Source organism: Bubalus kerabau, chromosome 8 (assembly GCF_029407905.1).
Source record: "Bubalus kerabau isolate K-KA32 ecotype Philippines breed swamp buffalo chromosome 8, PCC_UOA_SB_1v2, whole genome shotgun sequence".
Taxonomy (NCBI): Eukaryota; Metazoa; Chordata; class Mammalia; order Artiodactyla; family Bovidae; genus Bubalus; species Bubalus kerabau.
In genome coordinates, this window is record NC_073631.1 from 100,938,578 (window position 1) to 100,953,303 (window position 14,726).

Here is a 14,726-nt window from a genome sequence, read left to right on the forward strand (position 1 = left end):
ACAGGGGCAAACATGAATGAGATCGTCCATAGCCATCACTTGCTGTTCTCTCTCCAGGACTCCCTGCTGCAGGCTTAATTCCCTGCCAGATGATGAAGGACTCTTGGCCTTCTCACCCCTGTCTTACTGAACCTTTTCAGGTTCCCAGTCTACCATGCTCTTTCCTCCCTCTATGTCTTTGCCCATGTCCATTCCTCTTCCTGCTCATTCCACCCCTGCTTCCTGTGCCTGTCCCATTCAGCTCTCAAGATACAGCTCAGGTATGAACTCCTCCAGCATCTCTGCCCCCGTAACCCTCTCCCTTTCTTCATCCCACCCTGCATCCCTCCTAGATTAGGAGCTCACAGTCCATGGGGGACTTAAATAAGAACTTAGAGCATGGTGAGTACAGCTGCTAGAGGCAAAGATAATATATAAATATATTGTAAAAGAGACCAATAGAAAAACTAAAAATAATAACATAACTGCACTCTGAAAGGGAAATTGGTATAATCAGGGAGTTGCCAGAGGGACATAAATAAGATAATTCCTTACCAATCATGTCCTCACCTCATACATTCATAAAATGTATATATCAGTGAGTAGTAGTTTTCACAGATTATATAAAAAGATGGATGTAACATTGAAAGAATTAGAAACAGAATTTTTTTTTTTTTTTTAAGCTGTAGGTGCTTCTTTCTGGGACGAAAGTCCAAGGTGAGAAGGGGTGGAACAGGGGATCACTGTTCATCGTTATTGGCTATTTAACCATGAGCAATAAGTACTAAGCTTTTAAATTTTTATTGGTTTAAAATTTTTTTTCCACACGTCCTCAAACCCTGTTATTATTCACTGCCAGTTCACCGGTTCTCCACAAATACAGTCATTCTAACCTCTCTTTATCCCTGAGGAAAAAAAAAAAACTTAATCTGTCTATATTTTTCTGCTAATTTTATGCAAAGCTTTACTCTTCTCTGTAGTAGTTTTCTTTGACTTTGAGGTTCCCCTGTCTCTGTCTTCCTCCAAATCCCCCAGCAGTTCCCTAATCCCTTCCCCAGAGAGCTACCTTCAAAAACATGATACTTAGTTGCTTAGTTCCCCAATCATTGCCATTGCTTGAAATCAACTGTTTAATGTCTCTGCTCTGAACAGATGTAAATTTTTTTTCCAAAGGAAACTGTATGGAAATTTGAGGAATAACCAGAATCATCAATAAGCTTGAAATAGTTGATGAGGAAGTTCAATGGTATAAAAATTTTTACTTTTAAATCTGTCATCATTCTTGGTAGTTGAAAAACCAGGGTATATTTTCAATTAACAATAAGTAATTATTGGTTATTTTAATCTTATGTATTGATCATCTATTTTGAAGCTTAAGAAATGTTCTTTTTTCTTTATTTTTATTGAAGTATGAGGTACAATGTTGATTCCTGTTGTAGAGCAAAGTGATTCAGTTGTACATGCATATATATATTCTTCTAAAAATATTATTTTCCAAGAGATGTTCTATGGACATCTGTTGTTGTTGACAGGAATGCATAACTTACAGTGGATCCTGGTTGGAAATACCACACACCTCTGGAAATCACAGCACCTACAGGAAAAAAAAAAAACAACTGATACCTTACTGTGTATCTCCCATGTTGCTTGACAACATCCTGCAAAGAAAACTTAGTAACCAGGCTTATTGAGTGGCTTGGCTAAAGAAAGATGCATTCATGTTCCAAGCTAACAGAGCATTTCCCATGCAACTTTATTCCAAGTTGAGTCTATATCAAAACTCAGAGCGGTGCCAGCTTGAAAATAATGCACTACTTCACAATTCATTCTTTTCTTGTTGTTACCTAATATCAGTTTTCATGGAAATTTTCACTGACTTCACACACTGATATATCAGTTTCCTCATCTACTTGGAACCAAAAACAGGGGTACAGAATGTGGAGAAAAGCCTGAGACTGAGCCCTGACTTCCTGTCCTACCCTGCCCCTAATTCTCCATATGTCTTTAGCCAGGTTCCCTCACTCCATCCCTCATCTATAGATGCCAACTTTTAAAAAATATGATTTTATTGAAGTTTAGTTGATTGGCAATGTTGTGTCAATTTATGCTGTACAGCAAAGTGATTCAGCTATATATACATTCTTTCTCATATTCTTTTCCATTATGGTTTATCACAGGATATTGAACTGAATATATAGCTCCCCATGCTATACATTAGATCCTTGTGGCTTATCCATTCTGTGTATAATAGTTTGAGTCTGCTAATGCCAAACTCCCAACCCATCCTTCCTCCAACACCCTCTTCCACTCAGCCATCATGGTTCTCTTCTCTGTAAGTCTTGTTTCATATACCATTGTGTCATGCTTTAGAGTCCACATATATGTGATATTATCACATGGTATTTGTCTTTCTCTTTATGACTTAACTTAATATGGTAAACTCTAGGTCCATCCAGATTGCTGCAAATGGCATCATTTATTCTTTCTTATGGATGAGTAGTATTCCATTGTATATATACACCACGTCTTCTTTATTCAATCGTTGTTAGGTAGCTTCCATGTCTTGGCTATTGCAGATAGTGCTGCAATGAGCACTGGGGTGCATGTATTTTTTCAAATTAAGAGTTTTGTCTGGATATATGCCCAGGTGTAGAATATCTGGGTCATATTTTCAATTTTTAAAATATTCTGGGTCTATTTTTAATTTTGGAAGGAATCTCCATACTGCTTTCTATAGTGGTTTTACCAATTTACATTCCTACCAGCAGTACAGGAGGGCTTCCATTTCTCCACACCCTCTCCAGCACTTATTATTTGTAAACTTTTTATGCTTCAGGTCATTTTGACATGTGTGAGGTGATACCTCGTTGGAGTTTTGATTTGTATTTCTCTAATGCCATCACTTCATGGCAAATAGATGGGGAAACAGTGGCTGACTTTATTTTTCTGGGCTCCAAAATCACTGCAGATGGTGATTGCAGCCATGAAATTAAAAGATGCTTACTTCTTTGAAGGAAAGTTATGACCAACCTAGACAGCATATTCAAAAGCAGAGACATTACTTTGCTAACAAAGGTCCATCCAGTCAAGGCTATGGTTTTTCCAGTGGTCATGTATGGATGTGAGAGTTGGACTATAAAGAAAGCTGAGCACTGAAGAATTGATGCTTTTGAACTGTGGTGTTGGAGAAGACTCTTGAGAGTCCCTTGGACTGCAAGGAGATCCAACCAGTCCATCATAAAGGAGATCAGTCCTGGGTGTTCATTGGAAGGACTGATGTTGAAGCTGAAACTCCAATACTTTGGCCACCTGATGCAAAGAGCTGACTCATTTGAAAAGACCCTGATGCTGGGAAGGATTGAGGGCCAGAGGAGAAGGGAGCAACAGAGGATAAGATAGTTGGATGGCATCACCGACTCAATGGACATGGGTTTGGGTGGACTCCAGGAGTTGGTGACAGACAGGGAGGCCTGGTGTGCTGTGGTTCATGGGGTTGCAAAGAGTCAGACACAACTGAGCGACTGAACTGAACTGAATGCTTAGAGATGTTAAGCATCTTTTAATGTGCTTGTTGGCCATCTGTATATCTTTTTTGGAGAAATGTCTATTTAGGTCTTCTGCCCATTTAAAAAACTTTTTTGTTATTGAATTGTGTGAGATATTTGTGTATTTTGGAAATTAAGCCCTTGTATAAACAACCACCTTTGATTCTTGAACCTATGTTCTGGTTGTGTGTGTGTGTATGCGCACATGTATGTGCACACATACTTTAGCATGAGAGTTGAGTCTTCAAGAAAGTTCAATTCCATGATAAGAGGCAATTTTTGTGTCTCTTGGTGAATCCCTGGGCAAAGAGAAATGTTAGAGTGACTGAAACTTGTGAGAGGCAGCATGGCTTGTGGCCCTGAGTAGTGAAAAAGAACAAAACCCAGCTCTGCTTCCATCATGGCTGCAGCTGTGCAGTGAGCACATCTCCTGCCATGGGCCTCAGTTTCTCTGTAAAGTGATTCATAGAAGTTTGCCATCTTCAGGGGACACAGTCAAGGAACACATTCACAGAGCCAGATTTTAACACAGCATTTTTCAAACTCTGGGTCATGGCATATTAGGGAACTGTGAAGTGATTCTAGGAGACTTTGAACCCACCACAGGAACTAGGATGGAGCCTGAGTAATAGTAGACTCCTAGTAAATATCTGATAAAGAAGGCATGGCTTGATAATAAATAAATAACCCAATTAAAAAATAATCTAAGGGTCAGAATTGCCACTTCTCTAAAGGAGATAACACAAATGATCAATAAGCATATGAAAAGATGCTCAGTATTATTAGCCATCAAGGAAATGCAAATCGAAACCAAAAGATACTGCTTCATGTCCACTAAGATAACGATACTATAAAGATTGGTAATCACAAGTATTGGCAAGGATGTGAAAAATTGGAACCATTATATACTATTGGTGAGAATATAAAATTTTGGAAAATAGTCTGGCATATTCTCAAAAGGTTAGAGTTAGTGTATGAGCTAGCAATTCCATTCCTAGTGTATACACCCAAGAGAAATGAAAACATACATCCATTTAGATGTGAATGTTTAGAGCAATATTATTCATAATAGCCAAATAATGGAAATAATCCAAATATCCATCAAGTGACGAACAGATAAAATGGAACATACCCAATGCAATACTTTTTGGTAATAAAAGAAATAGTATGCATGCTTCAATGTGGATGAACCTTGAAACCATGTTAAATAAAAGAAGCCAGTCACAAAAGATGATATATTGTATGATTCCATTTATATGAATAGGAATTATACGTGAATGTCCAGAATAGGGAGATCTATAAAGGCGGAAAGTAGATGAGTAGTGACCTTGGGCTGGGGTTGGAAATAAATGAGAAGTCTGATTTCTTTTTTGGAGGAGATAAAAATGTTCTAATTGTATACTGTGAGTAAATTTTGTGGTATGTGAGTTCTATTTCAGTTGTTCAGTTGTTCACTTGTGTCTGACTCTTTGTGACCCCATGGACTGCAGCATGCCAGGCTTCCCTGCCCTTCAAAATCTCCTGGAGTTGCCTCAAATTCATGTCCATTAAGTCAGTGATACCATCCAACCATCTCATCCTGTGTCATCCCCTTTTCCTCCTGCCCTAAATTTTTCCCAGCATCAGGATCTTTTCCAATGCATCAGGTGGCCGAAGTATTGGAGCTTCAGCTTCAGCATCAGTCCTACCAATGAATATTCAGGACTTATTTCCTTTAGGATTAACTGGTTTGATCTCCTTGCAGTCCAAGGGACTCTCAAGTCTTCTCCAACACCACAGTTCAAAGGCATCAATTCTTTGGCACTCAGTCTTCTTTATTGTCCAGCTCTCACATCCATACATGACTACTAGAAAAACCATAACTTTGACTAGATGGACCTTTGTCAGCAAAGGGATGTCTCTGCTTTTAAATATGCTGTCTAGCTCTGTCGTAGTTACTCTTTCAGCATCTTTTAATTTCATGGCTACAGTCACCATCCACAGTGATTTTAGAGCCCTAGAAAATAAAGTCTGTCACTGTTTCCATTGTTTTTCCATCTATTTGCTAGGAAGTGATGGGACTGGATGCCATGATCTTTGTTTTTTGAATGCTGAGTTTTAAAAAAAATTTATCAAAAAAAAAAAAAAAATGCCCATGACCAAGCCCCACCTGTGACCAATTAAATAAAAATTTCTACAAGTCAAATTTGGCATCAGATATTTTGTTTAAGCTTCCCTAGTTAAGTTTTTAATGTCTAGCCAGGATTATGACTTCTGGTTTAGACTATTTTCCAAGATCCTTCTCGGTGTTAAAGCACCATGATTCCTTGAGTCTAGTGTTTTATGTTTGTCCCAGTGAACAAGGTGATTTAAAAGCACAAGGGAATCAACTGGTGGTCACCCCCTCAACACACCTTAATAATAGTCATGATTAATTTCTTTGGCTGACATCTTTGAGTAAGCAACCCAGAAACGCCAATTTCCCTGTAACCAAAAAAATTTGTATTTGTATGTGTGTACACACACACACACACAAACATATATATTTATTTGGCAAGTGTATCAAGAGTATTGCAAGTTTCTAAATCATGGACAGAGAGTAAACAAAGAAAGCAAATGACAAATCCTTGACTGTGATTACTGAAAGAGGAGACACTTTTCTGAAGAGGAGCAATTACTTATTAAATATGAAAAATAGCTACTCACATGATCATCTCTGATGAAAGCCATTGAAGGACAGACTTAGTGATGAGTTTTAGCAGTCTCTAGGAAGAAAAAAATACTATAATCGATAACTAAGCTGCTTTATGCCTTCCTATTTTTGAGGGCTTAGCCAGGATCATTTTAGAAAGGCAGTTTTTGAAGACCTGAGTAAAGAACTCTTCAGAATGGTTACCACCTGCATTATTTTTGACACAGACAAATTAGACAGGTTTTGAAAGTGTTGAAGACTGAGCAGTTGTAAAAAGCAGGAGTGATAAATGGGAATGTCATTGTCATATCTCATAAGAATCACTCGGTTTTATTAGGAATTTAGGTAGGTGACCTAACCTTTTTATAGCCTTCATCAGTTTAAGCTCTGACAGATAATAGTGAAGTGATCTTTACAGGTTATCTTAACATGTCTCAGTTTCTCTACCTATAGAACAGAACTAATTAATCCCATGCCAAAGAATTTAATCAATTTCCAGCTGCCTTGAATATGGTCAGACATCTTACTAGGTCTGGTATAAGTCAAGGTCTTTCCCAGAAAACAGAAATCCCTTCAGGTAATCCCTTTTCATTAGAAAAGACCCTAATGCTGGGAAACATTGAAGGCTGGAGGAAAAGGGGACAACAGAGGATGAGATGGTTGGATGGTATCACTGACCCAATGGACATGAGTTTGAGGAAACTCAGGGAAATGGTGAAGGACAGGGAAGCCTGGCATGCTGCAGTCCATGGGGTTGCAAAGAGTCGGACACGACTGAGCTACTGAACAACAACCAAATTCCCTTAACTTGGACTTCGCGGGTGGTTCAGTAGTAAAGAATCTGCCTGTCAATGCAGGAGATGCAAGTTTGATCTCTGAGTCGGGAAGATCCACTGGAGAAGGAAATGACAACCCACTCCAGTATTCTTTCCTGGGAAATCCCATGGATAGAGGAGCCTGGCAGATTACAGTCCATGGTGTCGCAAAAGAGTCAGACATAACTTACCAACTAAACGACGACATTCCCTTAAATTCCTTCAAGTTGGATTTAAATGGAGAGAATTGGTTTCATAGGAGAATGAGGATCTGAGTGTCGAACAGGGGACATTAAGAGAACCCATAGAGCCCCTTCTCACAGAAGCCTCTGCCTCCCTTTAGCTGGAGGGCCAAGGGGAAGAAGTTTTTACTGGAACACAAATTAGTCAAAGAAATTGGAGCATGGTAGATGCTAAAACCAAGAAGGAGATCCGTCTGTTGCTGGAGACATCACCTGAGGCAGAGGGGAGGGAAAGAACAGAAAAGCCCTGGATTCCCCTTTCCCTTTAGCCTTCAGTTTCCCATCAGGGTCCCCTGTGGTCAGAACCTGGAACACAGCCTGCAGAGAGTCAGCCCCTGACTCCAGATATAGAGCAGAGCAAAAGTGAGGACTGGGTCTTAGGGAAGACAAGCCTAGGGCTTTCAGGGTTCACCCCTTTTTTTATTCTGTGTCTGTTAAAACTTGGTATTTCTGCCTAATACAAGGTTAACAATTCTCATATAAGGGCATCCCCCCGCCCCCCCACAACAAAAGTGAGCTGGCCTCATTCATCATCGAATTCTCCTCAGAACTAGTATCTCTGCAGCCCCCTATGTCAAGGCAGAAGTGAGTCCTTATATGTGGTGATCTCTGAGCTAGAAAAAAAACTTAATGCCACCAGTTCCTCATGTAAAACAGTTTGTAATGAACCTCACATTCATTATGATGACTATCATTTTAAATGTTAAAGTAAAACAGTAAGTAGCAAATTTTGATGAGGATGTGGAGAAGTTGGAAGCCTTGTGCATTGCTGGTGGAAATGTAAAATGGTGCAACCACTCTGGAAAGCAGTATGATGATTCCTTAAAATAGTAAACGTAGAATCACCACAGAATCCAGCGATTCTGTTTCTCTGCATATACCCCAAGGAATTGAAAGCAGGGATTCAAACAGATACTTGTGCACCAATGTTCACAGAAGCATTATTCACAATAGCCAAAAGCTGGAAACAATCCAGATGTCCATCCCCAGATGAAAGGATAAACAATGTGTGGCATACACACAATGAAATACATAGCCTTAAACGGGAATGAAATTCTGATACATACTACAACATGAGTGAACTTTGAAATGTTATGGTAAGTGAAGTAAGCCAGACTCAAAGGGACGTATATGAATCCACTTATATAAGGTACCTGGAATAGGCAAATTTTTAGAGGTAAACTAGCATAGTAGTTACCAGGGGCTGGGGGAGTGGGGAGAATGGGAAGTTCCCCTTTAACGAGTACAGAGTTTCTATTTGGGAGGACGGGAAAGTTCTGGAAATAATGATACTGGTTGCACAACATTGTGAATGTACTTAATGCCATTAAACTGTACACCTAGAAAAGGTTAAATGCTAAGTTTTGTGTTGTTGTTTATTCGCTCAGTCGTGTCTGACCCTTTGCGACCCCATGGACTGTAGCCCTCCAGGCTCCTCTGTCCATGGGATTCTCCAGGCAAGAATACTGGAGTGGGTAGCCTTTCCTTTTCCAGGGGATCTTCCTGACCCAGGGATCAAACCCAGACCTCCTGCATTGCAGGCAGATTCTTTACCCTCTGAGTCACCAGGAGCTATTTGTACTCTGGCCCTGGAAATACTAAAAGGGGTTCCAGTGAATCTGATGTAGTGCTCTCTGCCTTTATTGCATAGAAGCAACTAAATTTGCCCTTGGCAATTGAGATCAGTCCTTCCAGGCATCAAAGTGACCCCTTTCTCCACCTGTTGGTTCAGTAGTGTGAGAAACCTGAAACAGCCAGATGACAGTCTCTCTTTCCCATGTAATTTAGTCATTGTTGTATTTTCTGGTGGAAGCATTCCTTCCTGAGTGCCTCGAGACCAGTTTAGCTCAAAGCTGTGAGAGCACTAACAGAACCTCCATGCATGGTTTTAATAATGAGAAGAGAGATCATTCCTACTTCTAACCCTTGGATTTCTAGATCCATATTGTCTTGGGGGAAAATAAAACAGCACTATATCTTGGTCTCTAGGTCAAAGTACTCCAGCCTTGTAAAAGTTGTCTCCCAACTGGACCATAGATGAATCTTGCATCAGCCATTTTCACCCAAGAAGTTTCTTGGCTAGAAACATTGTTGAATGGGATATCGTGATTGCGAATAAGAGCTTGAGTGAATCTCCTGATAATGGTGCTGCTAGAAACACTTCAGTTCAGGAAAGCAATTCCGTGCTCAGTGTGGGTGCAGCACTGCCCGCTCCGGGACACAAGGAGTCTGGTGATCTGCTTCTCCATCTGAGCCCGGCTGTGTCTTCCCCTTGCTGTCTTCTGGATCACAGGGGACTCTGGGCAATGTTTCCTGTTTCTTGGAGCAGTATTCTTACAGCAGAGTCAGCAAAGGGAAGCAGTGGTACTAACAGAAGACTTGGAGAGTGGAGAGGGTCTGAGAATATATGATATGTGGTCAACTATAGCCTCGATCTGCAAATCGCTTTGAAACTATTTGTGCTGTTTCCTTCATAAGCACCATTTAGTCTGCTGAAAGGGTACTTTCTTTTTTTTCCTTCCTAAGATTTCAGAGAAAAAAACCAGAATTACTTAATGACTAAATGGAGACAGTTTACGGCATCTTTGGCAAACTTCTCTTAAATGAATTCTTGTCAGCTAGACCTCTTGAAAGATTATGATTGTGTGGTAAGATTAAGTTAAACAGGTTTTACACTCTCGGCAAAATTCTCTTAAATGGATTCTTGTCAGATTCAGGCTCTTTAAAGATTATAATTGTGTGGTAAAATAAAACGTAACAGGTTTAACACTCTTCCTTCAGTTTCTTAGGCCTCTGTGAGTGCGTTGGCCTACTGATAATTAAAGTGACTTCTCAGATAGGGTTCAGTGACGGAACCAATGAGTGCTGGGTTCTGATGTCTGTTCCTGGGTATGCCAGATAATCTTTGGGCCATAACTGAACACTTCTTACTTCATCTTCTCCAGGTAATGATTTACTCTGCTGCCCATTTCACACAAACATATGTAATACCTTCGTTAAATAATGTGCTTTCATAATAAGAAGAAGATGAAGGCTAAATAAAAATTCAGATCTAGAAAGAGGAAACACTGCTGACCGGATGCTGGCAGGCAATCATCCTGACAGTGAGACCTCTGAGGCAGATGCTGACCACCATCTTTTTTTTTTTTTTAAACATATTTTTAAAAATTGAAGTATAGTTGATGTACAATGTTTCAGGTGTATAGCAAAGTGATTCAGGTATAGATATACATGATTCTTAGATTCTTTTCCATCATAGGTTATTTCAAGATACTGAATGTAGTTCCCTATACTATACAGGAGGTCCTTCTTTATCTATTTTATATACAGTAGCGTGTATCTGCTAATCCCAACTTCCTGATTTATCCCCACCCCCTTTCCCTTTTGGTAACCATAAATTTATTTTCTATGTCTGTGTATCTCTCTGTTATGTAAATAAGTTCATTTGTATTACTTTTATAAGTGATACTTCATGATGTTTGTCTTTCTGACTTACTCAGTATGATAATCTCTAGAGCCATCCATGTTGCTGCAATTGGCTTTATATTACTTTTTTATGGCTGAGTAAGATTCATATATAGATATACACGCCGCATCTTCCTCATCCATTCCACTGTTGGTGGACACTTAGGTTGTTGCCATGTCTTGGCTATTGTAAATTCTACTGCTAAGAACATTGGGGTGCGTGTACCTTTTCGAATACACAGAGTTTTGTCTGGATATGTTCCCAGGTGTGGGATTACTAGATCATATGATATGTCTATTTTTTTTTTAAAGGAACCTGCAAACTGTTCTCCACAGTGGCTGTACCAAATTACATTCCCACCTACAGTGTGGAAAGGATCCCTACTGACTGCAGGCTGAGCAGGCCTGGAGCCACGGTCCAAACCAGACTTGAGACCAACCAAACTTGCCTTCAGTTTGGCTCAAATAACTGCAATACCCAAATACTCTAATTTTCCAGGCTAAAATGCTTGATGCATCCGTTTGAAAGGTTTTTCTCACTTGTAGGGTTTTCAATTTTTCGTTTTTAATTATAAAGTAAATGTGTCCTTTGGAGAAAGTATAGAAAATACAGAGAAGCACACAGCATAATCGAGTCATGCAACATTTTGACTCATACATAGCCAATCTTATTTCGGTTCACATAGATACATAATTCTGTTCTTTTTACATATACAATGCATACAGTTTTATAACAGTTTATTTTACTCATTTGCATATCATGGCTAAAAGTATGCAATATCAAGCTTTTTTCTGTGGTACCAAGTGTTTTCTACTATGTATTAAAATTTCTAATGATTGCATAGTTTTCCATAGTGTGGATATGCCATAATTTATTTAATAAATTAGAGGGTGTAGGAAAAAAATCTGTAGTTGAGCAGCTAGAGCCAGCCCCTTAAGGTTATTGTAACACATAAAAACCGTCCACCAAAGTCTTTGACACACACGAATCCTCGAAGGTATGATTTTTCGTGCGAAATGGCTCTAGCTGTCAATCATTTATTCTCCATGTCATGGTTGTGGTGCTCTCTCCAGGTTGTTAGGGGGTGATTATGGATTCCTGTCAAATGAGATGTCTACTATGTATTCAACACCAGGCAGTTTGTATTTTTCTCCGTCTATTGCTTTCCTGTCGGAGGGAGTTAAGCAAATCTGTGAGCCAAAGGGGAATGGGATAGGCGTAGAGTCCTGGCAGCGCACAGCAGACATGCCCTAAGCCCAGAGATCCCCAGATAAGAAGATTAGACTGCTACATAAATACATTTGTCTTGATTGTCACTTTCCACCCAGGGTTACACCTACATGCATAAAAATGGCTCCAAGCCTATTTTTTTCAAAGCCAGTTTGCCTCCCTTGTTGCTTTTTAACCACCCAGCTCAGAGGCATTTTTTTGTGTGTTATATCTATCAAAGATGATTAAGGGACTGAGAGAGTTGATGTATAAGGACGGACTGAGAAAACTAAATATTTACAGCTTGACTGAGTGACAGCCAAGGGGTAGATATTATGACCGTCTGCTGGGCTCAAATCATGGAGGAGATATTGTTTTGCCTTCCCCAGTAACTCGATTGCAGGGATATCTAAATTCAGGGAAAGTTGTCTGCAGATGACATCACTTATGCTAATTAGATAATTGTGTCAGTTGAAATTACATTTCACTGCCAGTAGCAGAAACTTGCAATAGCAGTGGCTTAGACAAATGAGGTTTCATTTTCTCTCCTATTATAGCACGAAGCCCAGAAATGTATCATCTGGGGCCGCATGGCAGTTCTATGATGTCATTGGTGCTTTCGTGTCCTCCTGCCTTTGGCTCCCTTATTCCCAGGGTGGTTTTCATACTCAAGGTCACCTGCTATTTGAAGAAGAGCTACTGCGGCTTCACTCATCACGGCTGCACTCAGAAAGAGGGAGGCAAAAGAAATCCCTGCCAGTAAGACTGCTTGGAAGAACTTTCTCAGGAGCCTATTTCCTGATTCCAATTTACATCTCATTGACCGCCACATCCACAAGAGAGGCTGGGAAAGTGAGCAGGGTTTTGGTTTGGTTTATTTTGATTTTACATTGGGGACGTTGCTTCCTGCAGTCAAGATCCTTTGACCGAGAAGGTGTGGCAGCCTGGAAGTCTAGTAGGCAGCTGGTGGTTTCTGTCACAGTGACTTACCTCTTCAAGATTCTGAGAAGTCTGGACTCTGAGACATGGCAACATTTGCTATGATGTTACAAGGTTCCATTTGTAAAACTAGCCCTTGCTATCTAATTTATTTACTTCTGATCACTCATCTATTTCCATTTATTCATCACAGCATACCCTGGGTTGACAGTAAATAAACCCGTGATCCCAACAGACTTAAGAATAATAATGACTACAGCTTATTAGCTTTCATCCAGTTCCATGCACTGTGTTATGCATTTAACTTTACCTGAATGATTTGCTTCAAAATATTCCAAGGGGGATGGAGAGTAGATCTGAATAAATGAAACAGTACTCACCATGTGAAAGTGAGAGTGTTAGTAACTCAGTCGTGTCCGACTCTTTGCAATCCTATGGACTGTGGCCTGCCAGGCTCCTCTGTCCATGGGATTCTCCAGGCAAGAATACTAGAGTGGGCAGCCATTCCCTTCTCCAGGGGGTCTTCCCAACCCAGGAATCCAACTGGGGTCTCCTGCATTGCTGGCAGATACTTTACCATCAGAGCCACCAGGAACCACCATGGGTTGCTAGTAATGGAAGCTGAGCAATGGCTGCAGGGGAGGTGATTATATATATGCTTTGCTCTACTTTGTAATAATGGAAAGTTTCCCAGTGAAGATCTTTAAATCACTTCATCAGCTTCTTACATTATTTCGTATGAGGTCAGTACTATTAGCCCAGCTAACAATGCTCAGGGCGGTTAAGCAGCATCACACAGCACGTGAGTGGCAGTTTGAGGACTCAGATCCAGGTTTGCCTGACTTAGAAATCTGTGCTGTAACCCTTATTATTCAAAGAAAGTGTGTCTCCCAGGTAAGGAGACTGAAACGTATTAGAAATTCCGACTTCTGAGTCCCATCAAGACCTATTACATGACCCTTACGTTTCTTTGGTGTGCCTACCCAAAGTTCCCATGCTCTGTCCACAGCAGTGTTATTGCCTCCGTAGCCACTGCTCACCCAACTCAATCAACTGTGACTTTTCCTTAAAAAAATACTGCCCTCTTTTAGGGAGAGGACATAGGTAGACACCTGTGACTGATTCATGTTGATGTTTGGCAGAAACCAACACAATACTATAAAGCAATTACCCTTCAATTACAAATAAATTAATTTTAAAAAGTTACCCTCGAAGTCTTATCACGAGCCACTCTTTGGTAGCATTTAATAAGCATTTAATTCAGAGCAGTTACTTCTTTCAACATTGAACGTCCGCCTTTAGTGCTGGGCACTGCATGCCTGTGTGTCAGTTAAGCATGGTTCTGACCATATTGTCAGCTGCTAATAATCACTGCTTGCTTGAAACTTACTTTGGTTTGTTCTTAAGTAATGCTCTTGCTTCTGTTCACTTAAGGTATTGTGAGTTTTAGACACTTTGGGACATATAGAAAACTCCAGGCACCTGTTCTTCTCACCATCTCTATTTACCTGTGTGTACCTTTTCCAAAAAGAAATTTTTTTTTCCATAACATTTTCAGTCATCTTGTATCATTTCAGCCATGTTTTTGAAAGAAAGAGAAACATGGATTAGTTTTTATGTATCATGCAGCTGAAATACTTAACGGTATGAGCCTCCATCCCTCCTTCTGTACAGAGGCTGAGTCACTTCCAATGTCATTCTTCTCCAACCTCATGTAACTTGATTTTTCAGCCCATCTCCTCCCCCCACAAGAAAACCACTGAAACATTTTGAAGACACTGGACTGTATGGGAAATGCACTTGATTATATTTTCCAGCCAGTTAAAGGATCCCTCACTGATTTGTACTGGTTTCTCTACC

The 14,726-nt window shown here is 40.0% G+C and overlaps 1 protein-coding gene and 1 long non-coding RNA gene across 12 annotated transcripts in view; one reads left to right on the forward strand and one right to left on the reverse strand.

Moving 5' to 3' along the window:
* The window catches only part of EXOC4 (exocyst complex component 4), an 804,929-nt gene that overhangs the window by 666,980 nt on the left and 123,223 nt on the right, over positions 1-14,726 (forward strand). The window lies entirely within an intron of this gene.
* LOC129659514 (uncharacterized) overlaps positions 1,015-14,726 on the reverse strand; it is a 40,991-nt gene continuing 27,279 nt past the window's right edge. Inside the window, exons 2-3 of the long non-coding RNA XR_008718104.1 lie at positions 6,210-6,268; positions 1,015-1,573 (exon numbers count right to left, since the gene is read on the reverse strand). This is a non-coding gene — a long non-coding RNA (uncharacterized LOC129659514). The remainder of the gene's footprint in view (positions 1,574-6,209; positions 6,269-14,726) is intronic.